This window comes from Euprymna scolopes, chromosome 35 (genome assembly GCF_053919585.1).
Source record: "Euprymna scolopes isolate OS-2025 chromosome 35, ASM5391958v1, whole genome shotgun sequence".
Lineage (NCBI taxonomy): Eukaryota > Metazoa > Mollusca > Cephalopoda > Sepiida > Sepiolidae > Euprymna > Euprymna scolopes.
Window position 1 is genome coordinate 88,345,906 of NC_136516.1, and position 21,947 is coordinate 88,367,852.

At 29.7% G+C, this 21,947-nt stretch overlaps 1 protein-coding gene across 1 annotated transcript in view; it reads right to left on the reverse strand.

Moving 5' to 3' along the window:
• The window catches only part of LOC145259990 (uncharacterized), a 38,448-nt gene extending 25,964 nt beyond the window's left edge, over nucleotides 1-12,484 (reverse strand). Inside the window, exon 1 of the mRNA XM_080117995.1 lies at nucleotides 12,236-12,484. The gene's annotated coding sequence lies outside the window, so the exon portion shown is untranslated. The remainder of the gene's footprint in view (nucleotides 1-12,235) is intronic.
• Between the last annotated feature and the right edge of the window lie 9,463 nt (nucleotides 12,485-21,947).

Here is a 21,947-nt window from a genome sequence, read left to right on the forward strand (position 1 = left end):
TTTTTTTAAAATAGACTATAGCCCCCCCCCCCTAATATTTAAAAAAAATATTTTTACTTGTTTAATGTTTTTTTTTTTTTTTTTAAAATAAAATCGGTTTTCTAAGTGTCCCTTTTCTTCCTAACTGGCCAAATTCTTAGTGGTTTCACTTATTTTAAAGCGTTTATTATGTTCATAAACGAGACCGTATTTTTAATGTAATTTTATCAATTATCAACATTTATTGTCGTCCTGTCAAATCTTGCAAAATTATAATTTTAAATAACGCATGAGTGCATTTGCATTTGGTATGAGAGAAAACAAAAACATAACAAAAAACAAAAAACCAAAACAAAAAAGTAACAAAGAATCGAATCGCCGTTTTTTAAATTTTTTTTTGTTTTTATTATTGTTTTTATTACTCCAAAAAGCATCGTTAAAATAAGAACAAAAAAAATGTTTTAACTAATAAATTAAAAGCGAAATATTTTTTTGGCGCGAGAGATGCCATATGTGCTAACAGAATTTAGGAAAACTCGTCCCCTTTGGTCCTTTATTGAATAAATATCGATTGAAAACACATTTTATGATCGTTCTTGAAGGAGATATTGTTTTTTTTTTAAAATAGACTATAGCCCCATAATATTTTTTAAAAATATTTTTACTTGTTTAATGTTTTTTTTTGTTTTTTTAAAAATAAAATCGATTATCTAAGTGTCCGTTTTTTACGTAACTGGCTAAGTTCTTAGTGGTTTCACTTATTTTAAAGCGTTTATGTTCATAAACGGTACCGCATATTTTTTTTTATATTAATATAAAAAGAATTTACTTATTTTCTGTTGTTTATAAAAGGGTAAAATCGATTTTTCTACCTCGCCGACTATGTTGTTTGTTAATTTATTTGGAATCGTTTATTCGATAAAGAAAAAAAACAAACAAAAAAAAAACACAGAAAATAAACAAAAAACATGTCGAGTGTTACGTGAGAACGAGAAATAATGTCCGGTATAGCACATCTTAGGGGTCTTGATAATCGCTAAAAAATAGAAAATTAAAGAAATTACTGAGAGAGATTTGGTTTTAAAAAGAAAATAATAAATTTTAATATTTTTTAAAATATAATTTAGAGAGAGAGAAGGGGGGGGGGGTAAAAACTATATCTCCCTCCGAAAAACAACCAACAAAAAATGAAATTAAAAAGATTCTTGATAAACGATAGCGGAGTTTTCAATAAAATTGATTAATAAATTTATTTAGTGATTACTTTTTCTCTGAATGATTGATTTTAGAATTTTGAAGTAAAAATTTAAAAAAATTAAAAGCACATTGAATCTCTCGCGCCAAAAAAATATTTCGTTTTTAATTTATTAGTCAATTTTTGCAAAATTTGACAGGACGACAATAAATGTTGATAATTGATAAAATTATAATTTTAAATAACGCATGAGTGCATTTGGTATGAGAGAAAACAAAAACATAACAAAAAACTATCAGAATTAAAAAACCAAAACAAAAAAGTAACAAAGAATCGAATCGCCGTTTTTTAAAATTTTTTTGTTTTTATTATTGTTTTTATTACTCCAAAAAGCATCGTTAAAATAAGAACAAAAAAAAAAATGTTATTTACTAATAAATTAAAAGCGAAATATTTTTTTGGCGCGAGAGATGCCATATGTGCTAACAGAATTTAAGAAAACTCGTCCCCTTTGGTCCTTTATTGAATAAATATCGATTGAAAACACATTTTATGATCGTTCTTGAAGGAGATATTGTTTTTTTTTAAAATAGACTATAGCCCCCATAATATTTTTTAAAAATATTTTTACTTGTTCAATGGTTTTTTTTGTTTTTTTTTAAATAAAATCGATTATCTAAGTGTCCGTTTTTTACGTAACTGGCTAAGTTCTTAGTGGTTTCACTTATTTTAAAGCGGGTACTAGTGCATGAGCTGGCCTGGGCGTGGCTTATCACTCGCTCGGATTTCTCCGTAAAATGACGTCACATGCTGCCATCTGACGGAGAAAATGGACGAAGGGTGGGGGTGGGGTGCGTACAGAGAGAGAAAACGCAAAAAAATAAATGGCCGACAGGGGGAGGGGGGGGCTAGCAGCGCCAAATACAAGTTTCCAGAACATTTCGACATGAAACTACTTGAAAAATTAATTCTAGCATTTTCTTTAATTACTATAAAATTAATATAGTGGTAAAATTATTTAAAAAAAAAAGAAAACAGAAGCCAAATTTGAAGCCAAATTAAAAAAAAAGAAGGCCAAACCATTTCAAAAAAGGTCAAATTCACGAAATTAGCCATTAAAAGAATAATAAATGGTAACAATAACATTATGAATAAAAGTTACTTTCCAACTTATCTGCATCATTCGTTGGTATTTTTAAGTAGTTTTAAGTGCTTTTTATTTCATATCGAATGTTAGAGCGGTTTCCGCTAACTTTGCCAAATTTTAAAATGCCGTAAAACATACCCTGTTTTTTTTTTTTTTTTTTTTTTTTTTTAATAATTACTACTTTTTTAAATAGAAAAATGAATGATGCAGGTAAGTTGCAAAGTAATTTTTATTGTCAAATAATAACAGAAAAACTTACCGTAATTATTTTTCACATGCATGGGAGTCAAATAGAAGAAAACTTGTAATGTTTCCAAGGAAAAAAGCTAAACAAAAAAAAAAAAAAATGGACGACTCTAGCAGCAGCAGAAGCGCCAAATACAAGTTTCCAGTGCTTGAAAAATGAATTGACGAATAACACCGACCACTCTAATTTGTTTTTTTTTTTTTTTTTTTTTTTTTAAAGGTAATTGAGGTCGCTGACAACGAATCTGATAGTCAAACTTGGTGCAAATTTACCGTTTGCATGGTATTTACCCCTGAACCCACGAACTACTTTTGACCATTTTGCAGCTTCCGTTTATGCTACGCGCATACAGGGGGGGGGGATGTGGTGTTGGGGCGCGCGCGCGCGCCCCAACACCACATCCCCCCCCCCCCCTGTATGCGCGTAGCATAAACGGAAGCTGCAAAATGGTCAAAAGTAGTTCGTGGGTTCAGGGGTAAATACCATGCAAACGGTAAATTTGCACCAAGTTTGACTATCAGATTCGTTGTCAGCGACCTCAATTACCTTTAAAAAAAAAAAAAAAAAAAAAAAAACAAATTAGAGTGGTCGGTGTTATTCGTCAATTCATTTTTCAAGCACTGGAAACTTGTATTTGGCGCTTCTGCTGCTGCTAGAGTCGTCCATTTTTTTTTTTTTTTGTTTAGCTTTTTTCCTTGGAAACATTACAAGTTTTCTTCTATTTGACTCCCATGCATGTGAAAAATAATTACGGTAAGTTTTTCTGTTATTATTTGACAATAAAAATTACTTTGCAACTTACCTGCATCATTCATTTTTCTATTTAAAAAAGTAGTAATTATTAAAAAAAAAAAAAAACAAAAAAAAAAACAGGGTATGTTTTACGGCATTTTAAAATTTGGCAAAGTTAGCGGAAACCGCTCTAACATTCGATATGAAATAAAAAGCACTTAAAACTACTTAAAAATACCAACGAATGATGCAGATAAGTTGGAAAGTAACTTTTATTCATAATGTTATTGTTACCATTTATTATTCTTTTAATGGCTAATTTCGTGAATTTGACCTTTTTTGAAATGGTTTGGCCTTCTTTTTTTTTAATTTGGCTTCAAATTTGGCTTCTGTTTTCTTTTTTTTTTAAATAATTTTACCACTATATTAATTTTATAGTAATTAAAGAAAATGCTCTGTACGCACCCCACCCTTCGTCCATTTTCTCCGTCAGATGGCAGCATGTGACGTCATTTTACGGAGAAATCCGAGCGAGTGATAAGCCACGCCCAGGCCAGCTCATGCACTAGTACCTTAAAGCGTTTATGTTCATAAACGGTGCTCGGAAAACTCGTCCCGGGAAAACTCGTCCCCTTTCGCTAGGTAGGAAAACTCGTCCCGTATTGAATAAATATCGATTGAAAACACATTTTATTATCGTTCTTGAAGGAGATATTGTTTTTTAAAATAGACTATAGCCCCCATTTTTTACTTGCTTAATGTTTTTTTTTGTTTTTTTTAAAATAAAATTGATTTTCTAAGTGTCCATTTTCTACCTAACTGGCTATTAGCGTCCATTTTCTACCTAACTGGCTATTAGCGTTAAAGCGTTTATTATGTTCATAAAAAGTTAATTACAAATTTTTTTGTTCTTATTTTAACGATGTTTTTTGGAGTCATAAAAACAATAATAAAAAAACAAAACAAAACAAAAAAATTAAAAAACAGGGAGCGATTCGATTTTTCGTTACTTTTTTTGTTTTGGTTTTTTAATTATGATAGTTTTTTTTGTTGTTGTTATGTTTTTGTTTTCTCTCATACCAAATGCACTCATGCGTTATTTAAAATTATAATTTTATCGAATTTAGGAAAACTCGTCCCGGGAAAACTCGTCTCGGGAAAACTCGTCTCCGGAAAACTCGTCCCCTTTCGCTAGATAGGAAAACTGGTCCCTTATTGAATAAATATCGATTGAAAACACATTTTATGATCGTTCTTGAAGGAGATATTGCTTTTTAAAATAGACTATAGCCCCCCCCCCCAATATTTAAAAAAATATATTTTTATTTGTTTAATGTTTTTTTGTTTGTTTTTTTTAAATAAAATCGATTGTCCGTTTTCTACCTAACTGGCTAAGTTCTTAGTGATTTCACTTATTTTAAAGCGTTTATTATGTTCATACAAAGTTAATTACAATTTTTTGGGTTCTTATTTTAACGATTTTTTTTGGAGTCATAAAAACAATAATAAAAAAACAAAACAAAAAAATTAAAAACTGGGAGCGTTACTTTTTTGTTTTGGTTTTTTAATTATGATAGTTTTTTTTGTTGTTATGTTTTCGTTTTCTCTCATACCAAATGACTCATGCGTTATCTAAAATTATAATTCTATCAGGGTTTGTATTACTGTACACATTGATTCGAAAAAGTTGTATTTTTAAAATATAATTTAGAGAGGGGGGGTTAAAACTATATTTCCCTCCGAAAAACAACCAACAAAAAATGAAATTAAAAATATTCTTGATACACGATAGCGGAGTTTTCAATAAAATTAATTAATAAATTTATTTAGTGATTACTTTTTCTCTTAATGATTGATTTTAGAATTTTGAAGTAAAAATTAAAAATGAGTTAACGAGAGATTGTTAGCACATGGCATCTCTCGCGCCAAAAAAATATTTCGCTTTTAATTTATTAGTTAATTTTTGCAAAATTTGACAGGACGACAATAAATGTTGATAATTGATAAAATTATAATTTTAAATAACGCATGAGTGCATTTGGTATGAGAGAAAAAACAAAACCATAACAAAAAAAAAAAAACTATCATAATTAAAAAACCAAAACAAAAAAAGTAACGAAGAATCGAATCGCTCCCTGATTTTTTAAAAATTTTTTGTTTTGTTTTTTATTATTATTGTTTTTATGACTCCAAAAAACATCGTTCAAATAAGAACCAAAAAATTTGGTATTAACTTTGTATGAACATAATAAACGCTTTAAAATAAGTGAAACCACTAAGAACTTAGCCAGTAAGGTAGAAAATGGACACTTAGAAAATCAATTTTATTTAAAAAAAAAAAAACATTAAACAAGTTAAAATATTTTTTTAAATATTATGGGGGGCTATAGTCTATTTTAAAAAACAATATCTCCTTCAAGAACGATCATAAAATGTGTTTTCAATCGATATTTATTCAATACGGGACGAGTTTTCCTACCTAGCGAAAGGGGACGAGTTTTCCGGAGACGGGTTTTCCCGAGACGAGTTTTCCCGGGACGAGTTTTCCCGGCACCAATTTTATCAATTATCAACATTTATTGTCGTCCTGTCAAATTTTGCAAAAATTAACTAATAAATTAAAAGCGAAATATTTTTTTGGCGCGAGAGATGCCATGTGCTAACAATCTCTCGTTAACTCATTTTTAATTTTTACTTCAAAATTCTAAAATCAATCTTTAAGAGAAAAAATAATCACTAAATAAATTTATTAATCAATTTTATTGAAAACTCCGCTATCGTTTATCAAGAATCTTTTTAATTTCATTTTTTGTTGGTTGTTTTTCGGAGGGAGATATAGTTTTTACCCCCCCCCTCTCAAAATTATATTTTAAAAAATATTAAAATTTATGGTCGACCTAGACGAGAGGATCCAAAATGGCCGACCAGGACTGAGATATGACACGTGCCGTTGTTTCCTTAATAAATTATTTCAGTTAGAGCCGATGAATTGTCAGATATTTTTTTTTTTTTTTACTTCGTTTTGTTTTGGTAAGGTTTCATTATTATTTAACATTTATTTGTGTGTAAGTTGCTATTTATTAGTATAAGCTCGAGCCGTTGTTTCCTTAATAAATTATTTCAGCTAGAGCCGATGAATTGTCAGATATTTTTTTTTTTTTTTTTTACTTCGTTTTGTTTTGGTAAGGTTTCATTATTATTTAACATTTATTAATACATGAGATATTTCTTCCTAACTGAAATAATTTATTAAGGAAACAACGGCACGTGTCATATCTCAGTCCTGGTCGGCCATTTTGGATCCTCTCGTCTAGGTCGACCAAATTTATTATTTTCTTTTTAAAACCAAATCTCTCTCAGTAATTTCTTTAATTTTCTATTTTTTAGCGATTATCAAGACCCTTAAGATGTGATATACCGGACATTATTTCTCGTTCTCACGTAACACTTTTGTTTGTTTTCTGTGTGTTTTTTCTTTACCGAATAAACGATTCCAAATAAATTAAACAACAGTAAATAAGTAAATTCTTTTTTATATTAATATTAAAATAAATATGCGGTCTCGTTTATGAACATAATAAACGCTTTAAAATAAGTGAAACCACTAAGAACTTAGCCAGTTAGGTAGAAAACGGACACTTAGAAAATTGATTTTATTTAAAAAACAAAACAAAAAACAAAACATTAAACAAGAAAAAAATTTTTTTTTTAAATATTATGGGGGGCTATAATCTATTTTTAAAAAACAATATCTCCTTCAAGAACGATCATAAAATGTGTTTTCAATCGATATTTATTCAATACGGGACCAGTTTTCCTACCTAGCGAAAGGGGACGAGTTTTCCGGGGTCGAGTTTTCCGGAGACGAGTTTTCCCGGGACGAGTTTTCCTAAATTCTTCATAAACGGTACCGCATATTTTTTTTATATTAATATAAAAAGAATTTACTTATTTTCTGTTGTTTATAAAAGGGTAAAATCGATTTTTCTACCTCGCCGACTATGTTGTTTGTTATTTAATTTATTTGGAATCGTTTATTCGATAAAGAAAAAAAAACAAACAAAAAAAACACAGAAAATAAACAAAAAACATGTCGAGTGTTACGTGAGAACGAGAAATAATGTCCGGTATATCACATCTTAGGGGTCTTGATAATCGCTAAAAAATAGAAAATTAAAGAAATTACTGAGAGAGATTTGGTTTTAAAAAGAAAATAGGCACCGCCAAAACTGGGGGGGGGGGGCAGGTCAGTACTTTTTGACGGACCGTCTTTTTAAAAATCTACCAAAAATCAGGTAATTATCCGATCAATACGAAATTTTCAGCGATTATTAGGAGAAGAATGAACTTTATAACAGTGTACTTAATTTTCATAAACGATATTTATATATATATATATTTTTTGCTTACAACCCCCCCCTGTTTTGAAGTGGGAACAAATATGCTAAAAATAATCATCTGAAACTGAACACAACATATTGTGTTGTTGTAAGGGACAGAATTATAGATTAAAAAAAAAAAAAAATTGTTTGCATACCTTATTTTGACGTCTGAATATCAGAACTTCGATTGTGTTTAATTATCCCGCTTTTGAGTTTTGAAGTGTGAAATTCGGTGAATATGTTAAGTAAAATAATTAATTTAAGTTAAGCAAAACAAAAACAATTTTTTTTTAAATATTTATACGAAAAAAGCTATTTTAAAATTTTTGATAAATAAATTAACAATTTTTTTTAGCGAGCCGAATAATGCATGACCATTATTAAACAGGGCATGCTTTGAATAATCGATACAAAAAAAAAAATTCAAATATTGTGCCCTTTGTGTTAAAAATAGCATCATTTTTTTCGATCCCGTTTGAAAACGTTTGCCGCCTTTCGACTACGGTGGACCAAACGCGCTGAAATAATTTTTTTTTATTCTGCTTTAAATTGCCCCCCCCCCTTTTTGGGAGCCTGGCCCCCACACACATACACATTAAAAACCAAACGTATACAAATGGTCACCCATCTGGTACTGGCCAGCCTCAGCTTAATAATACATTGAAATTTTCGTCACTGAAAAATAAGTTTTTTTTGGCCTGTTTGGTCTTCCATAGTTTGCTTTTTATCAAACGAAAACGTAAACAGAGTCGATCTGAACTCTACGTCAACGCGAAATATCTGGTTACCTATATGAATAAGTGGAATTATTTGAAATTCAGGTACTTATATTATAATATTTTTGCATATTCTCTTAGAAAATCATCCTAAATCTTAGTTAGACAATAAATTAATTAATTATTTCAAAAACCCTTTTTTTTTAATATTTAAGTACGTTTTTTGTGCAAGACAAAAAATGTCAATTGTTAACTTTTTGGGAAAATTTAACATTTAAAATTGAATTAAAAATAGTAGAAAAAGTTTTACATTATTCTGTTTTCTATATGATAAAATTCAGGGTTTTATCTTTCTGGGAAAAAAAAAGTTACTCAGAAATAATGGATTTTAATAAATGTAATTTCGTTTTAAAAAACAACAACTTGATTTTGCGGCCATTTTTGGCGGTGCCTAAAAGAAAATAATAAATTTTAATATTTTTTAAAATATAATTTAGAGAGAGAGAAGGGGGGGGGGGTAAAAACTATATCTCCCTCCGAAAAACAACCAACAAAAAATGAAATTAAAAAGATTCTTGATAAACGATAGCGGAGTTTTCAATAAAATTGATTAATAAATTTATTTAGTGATTACTTTTTCTCTGAATGATTGATTTTAGAATTTTGAAGTAAAAATTTAAAAAAATTAAAAATGAGTTAACGAGAGATTGTTAGCACATGGCATCTCTCGCGCCAAAAAAATATTTCGTTTTTAATTTATTAGTCAATTTTTGCAAAATTTGACAGGACGACAATAAATGTTGATAATTGATAAAATTATAATTTTAAATAACGCATGAGTGCATTTGGTATGAGAGAAAACAAAAACATAACAAAAAAACTATCATAATTAAAAAACCAAAACAAAAAAGTAACGAAAAATCGAATCGCTCCCTGTTTTTTAATTTTTTTGTTTTGTTTTTTTATTATTGTTTTTATGACTCCAAAAAACATCGTTAAAATAAGAACAAAAAAAAATTGTAATTAACTTTGTATGAACATAATAAACGCTTTAAAAGAAGTGAAACCACTAAGAACTTAGCCAGTTAGATAGTAAACGGACACTTAGAAAATCGATTTTATTTAAAAAAAAAAAACAACAAAAAAAAAAAAAAACATTAAACAAGTAAAAATATTTTAAAAAAATATTAGGGGGGGGGGGCTATAGTCTATTTTAAAAAACAATGTCTCCTTCAAGAACGATCATAAAATGTGTTTTCAATCGATATTTATTCAATAAGGGATCAGTTTTCCTACCTAGCGAAAGGAGACGAGTTTTCCGGGGTCGAGTTTTCCGGGCACCGTGCTAATCTCTCGTTAACTCATTTTTAATTTTTTTAATTTTTACTTCAAAATTCTAAAATCAATCATTAAGAGAGAGAGAGAGAAAAAAAAATTATTAATCAATTTTATTGAAAACAGGGATATATAGTTTTTACCCCCCTCTCTCTCTAAATTATATTTTAAAAAATATTAAAATTTATTATTATTTTTTTTTAAAAAACAAATCTCCCTCAGTAATTTGTTTAATTTTCTATTTTTTAGCGATTATCAAGACCTCTAAGATGTGATATACTCTCATGTCGGATATTATTTCTCTTTCTCACGTAAAAAACACTCGACATGTTTTTTGTTTGTTTTCTGTGTTCTTTTTCTCTACCGAATAAACGATTCCAAATAAATTAAACAAACAACATAGTCGGCGAGGTAGAAAAATCGATTTTAAATTCTTTTTATACTAATATAAAAAAAATATGCGGTCTCGTTTATGAACATAAACGCTTTAAAATAAGTGAAACCACTAAGAACTTAGCCAGTTAAGTAGGAAACGGACATTTAGAAAATCGATTTTTATTTAAAAAAAAAACAAAACATTAAACAAGTAAAAATATTTTTTAAAAAATATTATGGGGGCTATAGTCTATTTTAAAAACAATATCTCCTTCAAGAACGATCATAAAATGTGTTTTCAATCGATATTTATTATTTATTATTCTTTTAAAGGATTTTTACAATGAATTTATTTAACTTCAAAATTTAGCTGAATTAGTTAGTTCGCAGTGAAAACATTTTTCATATTTTGGTTTATCTACACCTCAAAAGGGCCGAATTTCGCATATTCGCGGAAAATTTAGATGCGATATTTTGTCCTAAGTGGTGTGCTGTGGTGGCCATCGTTGTACGCGTAAGCGTGCATGTATTTTTTGTTAAAAATGATTAACACTTTATTATCTTGAAAATTTATTACGTCGTTTAAGTTTTTAACAAATATGGCCGCCGTCTTACATTACTACATGAGGCATGCGGAAAAGTATTTTTTCAGTATCGTGAAAACTAGTTGCCGGCGATAATTTTGAATGCGATATTCGTTTTCAGCACAGGAAAACAAGGTTAAAAAAGGTTGCCTTTTTTCTTTCTTAACCTTCGGGCCAGGATCAAAATGTAGTACATGTTTTGATGCTACACTTCATTTATTTGGTCTCGGTTTGTGGAGGAGAAATCCTTCATGACTGATACATTTTTAAAGTTTTGTTACTAACCAGACAGAAAAGTAACTTATCTTGACTTTGATAACATTTGTTACATATTTGGGGTTTGTATTACTGTACACATAGATTCGAAAAAGTTGACAAAAAACAAATAAATGTTATCAAAGGTAAGATAAGTTACTTTTCTTCCAAACTGGATAAATTTTTCGTGTTTTTATTCAATGTAACATGTTTATTCAGCTCGAGAAACATACAGTGTTTACTGATGTATTGGAAAATTCAAAATGGCGCCCGACTTTCTCTTTAATACAGTAAGTTTGGGAAAAGGTGTTATAAATAATAAACTAGAAAAAATACTATTAAAAATCCACCGAATATATGTCAACCTATGTCACGGTAACATATATTGAGCGAGTTTCTAACAGTATTTTGTCTAGTTTTATATTTATAGCACCTTTTCCCAAACTTACCGTGTTAAACAAATATATAACAAATAAATGTTATCAAAGGCAAGATAAGCTTATTTTTCGTGTTTTTATTCAATGTAACATGTTTATTCAGCTCGAAAACCACACAGTGTTTACCGATGTATTGGAACATTCAAGATGGCGTCTTATTCTCTCTTTAACACGGTAAGTGTGGGAAAAGATGTTATAAATAAAAAACCGGATAAAATACTGTTAAAAACTCGCTCAATATATGTTACCGTGACATAGGTTGACATATATTCGGCGGGTTTTTAATAGGATTTTGTATAGTTTTTATTTATTTATAACACCTTTTTCCATACTTACGGTGTTAAAGAGGGTGTGAGACGCCATCTTGAATTTTCGAATACATCGGTAAACACTGTTTTTCGAGCTGAATAAATATATTACATTGAATAAAAACACAAAAAATATATCCAGTTTGGCAGAAAAGTAACTTATCTTGCCTTTGATAACATTTGTTATATATTTGTTTTTTGACAACTTTTTCGAATCTATGAGTACAGTAATACAAACCCAAACCTTGTATTAATGTAAAATTTGGGAGGGTTAACTACGCTGAGTTACGTTCGGTTATTTTAGAGTGCGGGTGGACCTTAAGTTCGTGTTTAATTTACTACAACGTTATAATAAAAAAGTGAACAAGCCATGAAAAGTTATAAAAAATGATTTAAAAAATAATTTTTTTAATTATCTGATACATAAGTCTCTATTGGATGATATTAACAAGAAAAAAGTGAAATTTATGGAATTTATAAGGTAAGGCTTGAGGCTCAGATTCCCAACGTCTCCTAAGAAAGAATTGAAAAATGTCGACTTACTTTTCTGCGTTCATCAAGCGATAAGGAATTGTTCGACAAAGTATTTCAAGAAGAATTAAATAAAATCATCCCTTTCACAACTCATTTTAAAATGACACTGACCCCACCTTCACCAACACATCCGCCCTTTTCACAAAATTAGACAGATTCGTTTCTCTGTACAAAAAGGCGGGTACCTTTGGTGACCTGCCTTCTAAGATAAGTTTATTGTGGGAGAAAGGGGGAATATTCCCCTACACGTCCACTCCATTCGAGCTCAAATTTTGCTGTGATTGGCTCGTCAGTCATTCTATGGTGAAGGGACTCATTAACCGCCCCAAATTGGGAAATTTTTATCCTTGGCTTAACCGAGATTATTAATTAAAAACAAAAAAAAAAAAAACAAACGGCGTATGACGAGTGCCCATCCACTAAAAATGCGTGTTTTTCGTCTTTTTATTTTAAAGATTTTTCCGACGATTATTGGTACGTGTATTTACAATGCCTCCCCACGGGACAGAGTTAGACACCAGGGTCGTTTTTTAACGTGGAGAACTCCTTCACTGAAAGAGAACGAGAAATGGAAGTGCCGCAATCCGCATCTGAAGAACAGATACTACACTTTGATCTTGGCCAAAAAGGCCAAAAAATTGTAGGTTACAGACTTAAGTATCGTATTAGCAGAAAAACTTTTGAAAAAAAAATTTAATGACTTTTAAAAGAATTTTCAATCACGTGACACGTCGGTAAAGAAATGGACATTAAGTCAGGTTGCAATAAGTAGAACGTTATAAAGAGAAAGTTTTTTTTAAAAGTCATTAATTTTTCTTTCTTTCTTTTTTTTTTTTTTTTAATTTTCCTGTTAATACGATACTGAAGTTTTTTTGATATATGATAATCATCGGAAAAAAGTTTTTAAAATGGCGTCAAAAAACTTTTCATTCAGGAATCTTAAGTAGGAATGAGAACTCTAGCATAGACCAACAAAAGGTGGAATGACAAGGATGACTATAGACCCCCCTCCCCCATCCTCAGTTTTTCAGTGGCCTTGTTCCTAAGTTTTTGTTTTTTTCTTTTGTTATTGTACATTTCAGTAAAATAATAAAAAAAATTATACTTCATCAAGAATGAAACCCTTTTCCGAATGATCCGGTAGGTGTGTCAGAATTTTTTGGGAATTTTTGACACCCTTAACATAAAACTGCGAATAAAATATTAAAAAAAAAACAACAAAAAAAACTCGTAATTTCTCTTTTTAAAGTGGGTTGTTTAATTTCTTTATGGAATATACTTCCAAAATAAACTAATAGTTTTTTTTTTTTTAAATAATAGAAATATGATTTTTTTTATATTAAAAAAAAAAGTATTTACAAAGTGCATACGTGCGTTCATGCAGCCATTTTTCTATGTAATGAAATGAATTAAATTTTACGAGTTAATTTTTTTCAATTTTTTCTATTTAAAAAATCTATCAAAATTATTCTATTAGTTAAATTTTTACGATATTTGCAGGTTTAATGTGAAATTTTATGCTCTTTCCAATAAACTGAATATAACCATGAAAATAATTCATTTTCTGACTTCAGATTTATATAACACAAATTGAAGATAAAAGATCAGTAAATAAAATAATCTAATTTAAAACAAAAACAAAAAAGAATAGTTTTGTGCAAATTTACCTGTAAAGTCAAAAGTTTAAAGCTTAAAAAAACAACAACAAAAAAACAAGTTGATTTTTTTTAAGTGAAACCTCACATTTTTAAAATATTGTCCTGAAAAAATTGAACACCTACAATAATTTTTTCTGTTTCATTCAATGTTGTTTTATTTTAGATATTTAAAAAAAAATTAATTCCATAAAGAAGAAATAAAATATTTTAAATCAAATCTAATGTATTTCTTTTAGAGAATAAAAAAAAAAAATGGAAAATTTGTCAAAGGGTTTGTTTATAAAAGTAAACTTACTTATGAGTGAATGTGATCATTTTCCAAGTACGGTGATACATATGGACTAACTTTTGTTGTTGACAGCAAACACATGTCAGAAATAGAAAGGTAAAGTTAATTATAGCGCTTTTAGGCCACCGTAGTTCTCAACTGGAAGAAAGGGAAACACACCCACTCTGTGACTATCTGCTATGACAATTTAAAAAAATCGCGGTATTTTTTAATCCTTACTTAAAAATCCTTTATTTAAAAAGTACATGGAATATAAAATATAAATATGGATAAATTCTTAACAATGACGAATGGAAGTACCCATTGATTAGTATTTTTTATAGGTAAGTGATTTTTTGGAATTTATATATATTTATTATATTCGCAGTAAGTTAAAATTCGTTGATTTTCTTGAAATCTTTTTTAAAGAAAACAGATTAAAAAAAACAAATATTGCATATTTTGCTATTAAACTTGTTATTATTTTAAAATTTAGTCTTTTCTCCTTTTATTGAAATAAATTAGGGTTTAAATTACATTTTCAAGTAGTTATAAGCTTCGAAAGATAGTGTCTAATTATTCATGTTTTTATCACGCATTTTTAATGGCGACTTCTGACACTGCTAAATCCGGTCCCTGTGGAGTTTGCTGGTGGGAGTTTAGTCCTGTGTGCGGTTCTAGGAGGTCCAGTGGTGGTCCACCCTCTCAGGCTTTGCTTTCTCTCTTTGAGAAGAGGTTAGTTTATTGCTAATCACCAGAGGCGCCCTCACCTGGAAATACCGACGGGGCTGCCCAGGCACTTTTGCAGTGCTCCTCATCTGGGGCGCTAACCGCACTTCTGTAGGACAACAACATGAGGCGAATGTGTATGTTTTAGTTTCAAGGACGGCTGATAGAGGGTGTTTGTCAGCCAAAGAACAGGGATCGATAACTCGTATTTTTTCTAAAAGTTCGTGTAAATCTTTCCCCGAAAAAATTGAAAAGCACGCATTGAAAAAACATAAATAAATAAAAATAAACGGTAATCTCCAAAAATACCGTTAGGGCTTACAACATGGCCGCCAGAAGAGTCAGCAAAAAACTGCGATTAAAATATATAAAACTCGTAATTTCTGTTTTTAAAGTGGGTTGTCAATTTTCTTTATGAAATATACTTCCAAAATAAACTATTACAGTCGTTTAAAACATAATAGAAGTATTATTTTTTATTTTTTAAAAACAATGTTTACAAAATGTCTACGAACGTGCGTAGACATTTTGTAAACATTGTTTTTAAAAAATAAAAAATAATACTTCTATTATGTTTTAAACGACTGTAATAGTTTATTTTGGAAGTATATTTCATAAAGAAAATTGACAACCCACTTTAAAAACAGAAATTACGAGTTTTATATATTTTATTCGCAGTTTTTTGTTGACTCTTCTGGCGGCCATGTTGTAAGCCCTAACGGTATTTTTGGAGATTACCAAATAAACAATATTATTAAATTGAAATTAAATTTCGATACATTTTATATTTTCAAATTATATTTTGATACATTTGTATACAATCTTTCTGTACAAAAAAGACGAATTATTCTTAAACCTCTATAAATGTTTCATGTTTTTAAAATTATATTTTGCTATATTAACAAACTAAAATTATATTTCGATATATTTTTATACAATCCTATTGTGAACCCCCCCTCCAAAAAAAAAACAAAAAAAAACGGTGCAGGTTAGATAAGTAGGTCCCGCAGACGAGCCTTGTTTTGACATTCGGAAAATTTAGGTTAACAACCGGTGAATCTACCGAAAAGTAACCCTTTTGAATGAAGATGGATATAAACAATATTTTAAAAATGAATTTCTTAATTTTACTTAAAAATAAAATGTAAACATATATAAACAAAATATTTTAGAAAATAATTTCTTAATTTTAAATAAAAATTGATTGTAGACATAAAGAAATTTTTTTGTAAATAATTATTGAAAAATATTACAAAGTGTATACATAGCTGGTTCTTTGGGATAATAGGGGCGCTTCAACCCCCCCCCCCAAAAAAAAAGACAACCAGCGAAAAAAGTTTGAGTGTTTTTACTATTTTAAAGCGCTTTTTTAAAAGTTTGAAACACAAGTAGTGGCTAGTTATTAACTTAGAACAACATGGCGGACATTCTTCAGGGTTTAAATGTATTGTGATGCTTTTATTGGAGTCGAAAGACGTTTATCAGCCGCCATATTACTTCCTATGGTACTTGTACAGTTTAGTCAAGAAATTAAAAATTGAAAATATCGGAAAAAGGTTATATTGCACATATTCGTTATGGAACGAAGTTCTCTGAAAAACAATTTCACTTAATTCGGTCTTGTACAGTTTAATCAAGACATTAAAAAAATGAAAATATCGAAAAAGGTTATATTGTACGTATCCGTTTTGGACTGAAGATTAATTTAATTAATTTAATTTGATCGAGTATTTTTTTTTATTTTACAGCGGAAAAACATGTTTTAATGACAGCACGTTGAAGGCAGCCATCTTGGATTTTTTATAAATTTTTGTTAGGATATTAGAAACGTCTCGGGGAGATAACTCCATATAAAGCGCCGACACACCCTCCCCATCTTTAATACTAGCTTTTCTTCCTAAAAATCGAACCCTTTGTTCGGTATCATAACAAATTGTTTTTTCGCTGTAAAACAAAAACTACTTGATGAAAATTAAGTGAATTTTTTTTTTTCGGAGAACTTCATTCCATAACGGATACGTACAATTTAAACTTTTTTCAATATTTTCATTTTTTTAATGTCTTGATTAAACGGTACAAGTACATTTTTTTTTTTTTTTTTTTTTTTTTTTACTTAAAATGCATTTTTGTATTCAATTATAATGCTCAAGGATCACATCCACAAACCCCCAGAAAACAAATTAACATTTGAAAAATAAACATTTTTAAGAAATTGCAAAAATCAAACAAAATAATAAATAGATTAATTCGCTGGATCATGACTGTAAAAAAGACACAAAATTAGTTGGTAATATTGGGGAGTAAACCGAGACCGCTTCAATATACCTACCACTAATTAATGTTATTTAAATTATTTGTCACATTAATGTTATGGGTTTGTATTACTGTACACATAGATTCGAAAAAGTTGTCAATAAACAAATATATAACAAATAAATGTTATCAAAGGCAAGATAAGTTACTTTTCTGCCAAACTGGATATATTTTTTGTGTTTTTATTCAATGTAACATATTTATTCAGCTCGAAAAACATACAGTGTTTACCGATGTATTCGAAAATTCAAGATGGCGTCTCACACCTTCTTTAACACCGTAAGTTTGGGAAAAGGTGTTATAAATAAAAAACTAGACCAAATACTATTAAACCCCGCCGAATATATGTCAACCTATGTCACGGTAACATATATGGAGCGAGTTTTTAACAGTATTTTATCCGTTTTTTTATTTATAACACCTTTTCCCAAACTTACCGTGTTAAAGAGAGAATCAGACGCCATCTTGAATATTCCAATACATCGGTAAACACTGTATGTTTTTCGAGCTGAATAAATATGTTACATTGAATAAAAACACGAAAAATATATCCAGTTTGGTAGAAAAGTAACTTATCTTGCCTTTGATAACATTTATTTGTTATATATTTGTTTTTTAACAACTTTTTCGAATCTATATGTACAGTAATACAAACCCAATGTTATTTATATTTAATAATTCAAATGTTAAAAAAAAAAAACAAGCAAACAATGTAATTAATGAACGATTTATTTTAATCATTTGTTTCCTTTTTTTCCAAATGTTAGTTACAGTAATTACTTTTTACGATAAAAATTTAAGATATTCTAATGTCAGAATTATTTTCAGTTTTAACAAGACTAAAACTTGTCCTTATAGGCAGAAAAGTAACTTATCTTGCCTTTGATAACATTTATTTGTTATATATTTAATTTTTTTCACAACTTTTACAAACCCAATTTAACTTTTCAAATCCTATTTAAAAAAAATAATTTTGCTAAAAATAAAGAATAAAAAAATACTAGTTAAAAAACGATATAAACCTGAATTAACATTTTTTTTTCCTGGCAATAAAAAATGAAACAAACAGATTCACAAGATCGCAAGTTAGGGATCCTAACCAGATTTTTATCATTGACTCTTCAAGTTTAATGTGTATTTTCTCTTATTGGTACGTCCTGAACCCTTATATATTTTGAAGTGTTCACTTCAGACTTCACACATACTTGGCAAAATTTACAGTTGAATATTAAAACAATGAACTTTTTTTTTTTAGCCTTGTCTTAACCTGGCCGCGGTTAGCTGCGTACTATTAATGTTTGTCTGCGTTTTTTTTTTTTTTGTTTGAATTTCTTCAAAACGAAATCTCCAGATTTTAGAGAAAAAAAAATCCCACTAGCCGCGAGATAGCAAATTTACCCGCTCGATTCCAAACGAACTCTCCAGATCTAGCGGGAAATCCGCTAAATTGGCAACCCTGCATCGATGTCACATGTCACGTGACATAACTGTTCAGATTTTTCAGAACGAGGCGTGTCTGTGGGACCTACTTATCTCAGCTGCACAAAAATTACAAAAACAAAAACAAAACAAAAAAAAACAACAAAAAAAAACAAACAATTAAAAAAAAAATGTTTCCTGTTTTTAGCATAATGTTTCATTCCGACCACCATTGCCGATTTAAAAATTATGTTGCTACATTTTACACAATCTTACTGACCCCCACCTCCAAATAATTCTAAAAACAATCTATAAATGGTTCTTAGCATTTATTAAAAAAAAATTTTTTTATTACATTTTCACCCCAAACAAGGCACATTGCCACTTTGATATAGGGGGCTACTATTAGGGACACAGACTACAGGGGTACTAGGTGGGGAGTTGGGCAGCAAGATGTCGGTTCACGTTACACTTGAACTTCTGCATGTCAGTACAGTTGGGGAAGCAGGAACCTGGCAGGGAGTTCCAAAGTCTAGCGGTTCTGGGGAAGAAACTACTGGAGTAGAAGGCTCTCTTACGTCTAGGGATCTCTACTGTGAAGGGGTGGGATTGTACTGCTTGTCGGGTTTGTCAGGGGTATTTATGTAGAGGGGGTACAAGTGCTTGCAGCTCGTCGGAACATACACCGTTAAACAACTTGTAGAACAGGCAGAGGGATGCAACATTGCGTCGATGGGACAGAGACTGAAGTGTGGATGATAGTTCAGGACCTATTAGGTTGGCGACTCTCTTTTGAACCCTGTCTAGGAGTGAGAGACTAGTAGCAGATGCACCGGTCCTAATATGACAACAATACTCCATACATGGGCGAATATGGTGGCCTTATAGAGGTACAGGATACTTTCAGGGGTCAGTAGCTTTCTAGCACGGTAGAGAGAACCTACCTTTTTCGCAGCGGTCCTGGCAATGCTCTCAATGTAATTATTTTATTTTCAGTTATAAGACACTCATTGAAAAGAAATAATATGAAAACATTAAAATTATATTTTTTATACAATAAATGTTTTACTTTTCATATGATATTCATTTTTTTTGCTAAATTTAGGAAAACTCGTCCCCGGAAAACTCGTCACCGGAAAACGCATATTCGGAAAACTCGTACCCGGAAAATTCGTCCCCTTTTTTTGTTAGGTAGGAAAACTGAACCATTATTGAATAAATATCGATTGAAAACACATTTTATTACCGTTCTTGAAGGAGATATTATTTTTAAAAAAGACTATGCACCTGATTGCACCTCCCCATAATATTTTTAAAAATTATTTTTAACTCTTGCTTAAAAAAAATAAACTTGATCATCGATTGAAAACCGTTATTGAAGGAGATATTGTTTTAAAAGAGAATACATATCTCATAATATTAAAAACAAAACAATTCTTGTTTACTGTTGTTTTAAAAAAATAAAATTGATGTTTCTAATTGTTTGTTTTCTACCTAGGTTTGTAAGCTTTTAGTGGTTCAACTTATTTTAAAGAGTTTATTTAGTTTTAAAAAAAAACAAGTAATGCGGAGTGTTACTTTTGAACAAAAAATGTCCGACATGAGAGGATCGAATTTAGGAAAACTCGTCCCGGGAAAACTCGTCTCGGGAAAACTCGTCTCGGGAAAACTCGTCTCCGGAAAACTCGTCTCCGGAAAACTCGTCTCCGGAAAACTCGTCTCCGGAAAACTCGTCCCCTTTCGCTAGGTAGGAAAACTGGTCCCGTATTGAATAAATATCGATTGAAAACACATTTTATGATCGTTCTTGAAGGAGATATTGCTTTTTAAAATAGACTATAGCCTCCCCCCCATAATATTTTTAAAAAATATTTTTATTTGTTTAATGTTTTTTTTTGTTTTTTTTTCTACCTAACTGGCTAAGTTATTAATGGTTTCACTTATTTTAAAGCGTTTATTATGTTCATACAAAGTTAATTAAAAAAATTTTTGGTTCTTATTTTAACGATGTTTTTTGGAGTCATAAAAACAATAATAAAAAACAAAAAAAAAAAATTAAAAACTAGGAGCGTTACTTTTTTGTTTTGTTTTTTTAATTATGATAGTTTTTTGTTGTTATGTTTTCGTTTTCTCTCATACCAAATGCAATGCACTCATGCGTTATTTAAAATTATAATTCTATCAATTATCAACATTTATTGTCGTCCTGTCAAATTTTGCAAAAATTAACTAATAAATCAAAAGCGAAATATTTTTTTGGCGCGAGAGATGCCATGTGCTAACAATCTCTCGTTAACTCATTTTTAATTTTTTTAATTTTTACTTCAAAATTCTAAAATCAATCATTCAGAGAAAAAGTAATCACTAAATAAATTTATTAATCAATTTTATTGAAAACTCCGTTATCGTTTATCAAGAATCTTTTTAATTTCATTTTTTGTTGGTTGTTTTTCCGAGGGAGATATAACCCCCCCTCTCTAAATTATATTTCAAAAAATATTAAAATTTTGGTTTGTATTACTGTACACATAGATTCGAAAAATAATAAACTAGACAAAATACTGTTAGAAATTCGCTCAATATATATTACCGTGACATAGGTTGACATATATTCGGTGTTTTTTTTAATAGTATTTTGTCTAGTTTATTATTTATAACACCTATTCCCGAACTTACTGTGTTTAAGAGAGAGTCGGCCGCTATTTTGAATTGTCCAATACATCGGTAAACACTGTATGTTTTTCGAGCTGAATAAACATGTTACATTGAATAAAAACACGAAAAATATATCCAGTTTGGTAGGAAAGTAACTTATCTTGCCTTTGATAACATTTATTTGTTATATATTTGTTTTTTGACAATTTTTTCGAATCTATGTGTACAGTAATACAAACCCAAATCCATTTTACCCTTTTATAACAACAGTAAATAAGTAAATTCTTTTTATATTAATATAAAAAAATATGCAGTCTCGTTTATGAACATAATAAACGCTTTAAAATAAGTGAAACCACTAAGAACTTAGCCAGGTAGGTAGAAAACGGACACTTAGAAAATCGATTTTATTTAAAAAAAAAAATCAAACAAGTAAAAAAATTTTTTTTTTAATATTATGGGGGGGGGGCTATAGTCTATTTAAAAAAAACAATTTCTACTTCAAGAACGATCATAAAATGTGTTTTTAATCGATATTTATTCAATAAGGGACCAGTTTTTCTACCTAGCGAAAGGGGACGAGTTTTCTCGAGACGAGTTTTCCCGAGACGAGTTTTCCCGAGACGAGTTTTCCGGGCACCGAGAGGATCACGTCTTAGGAGTCTCGATAATCGCTGAA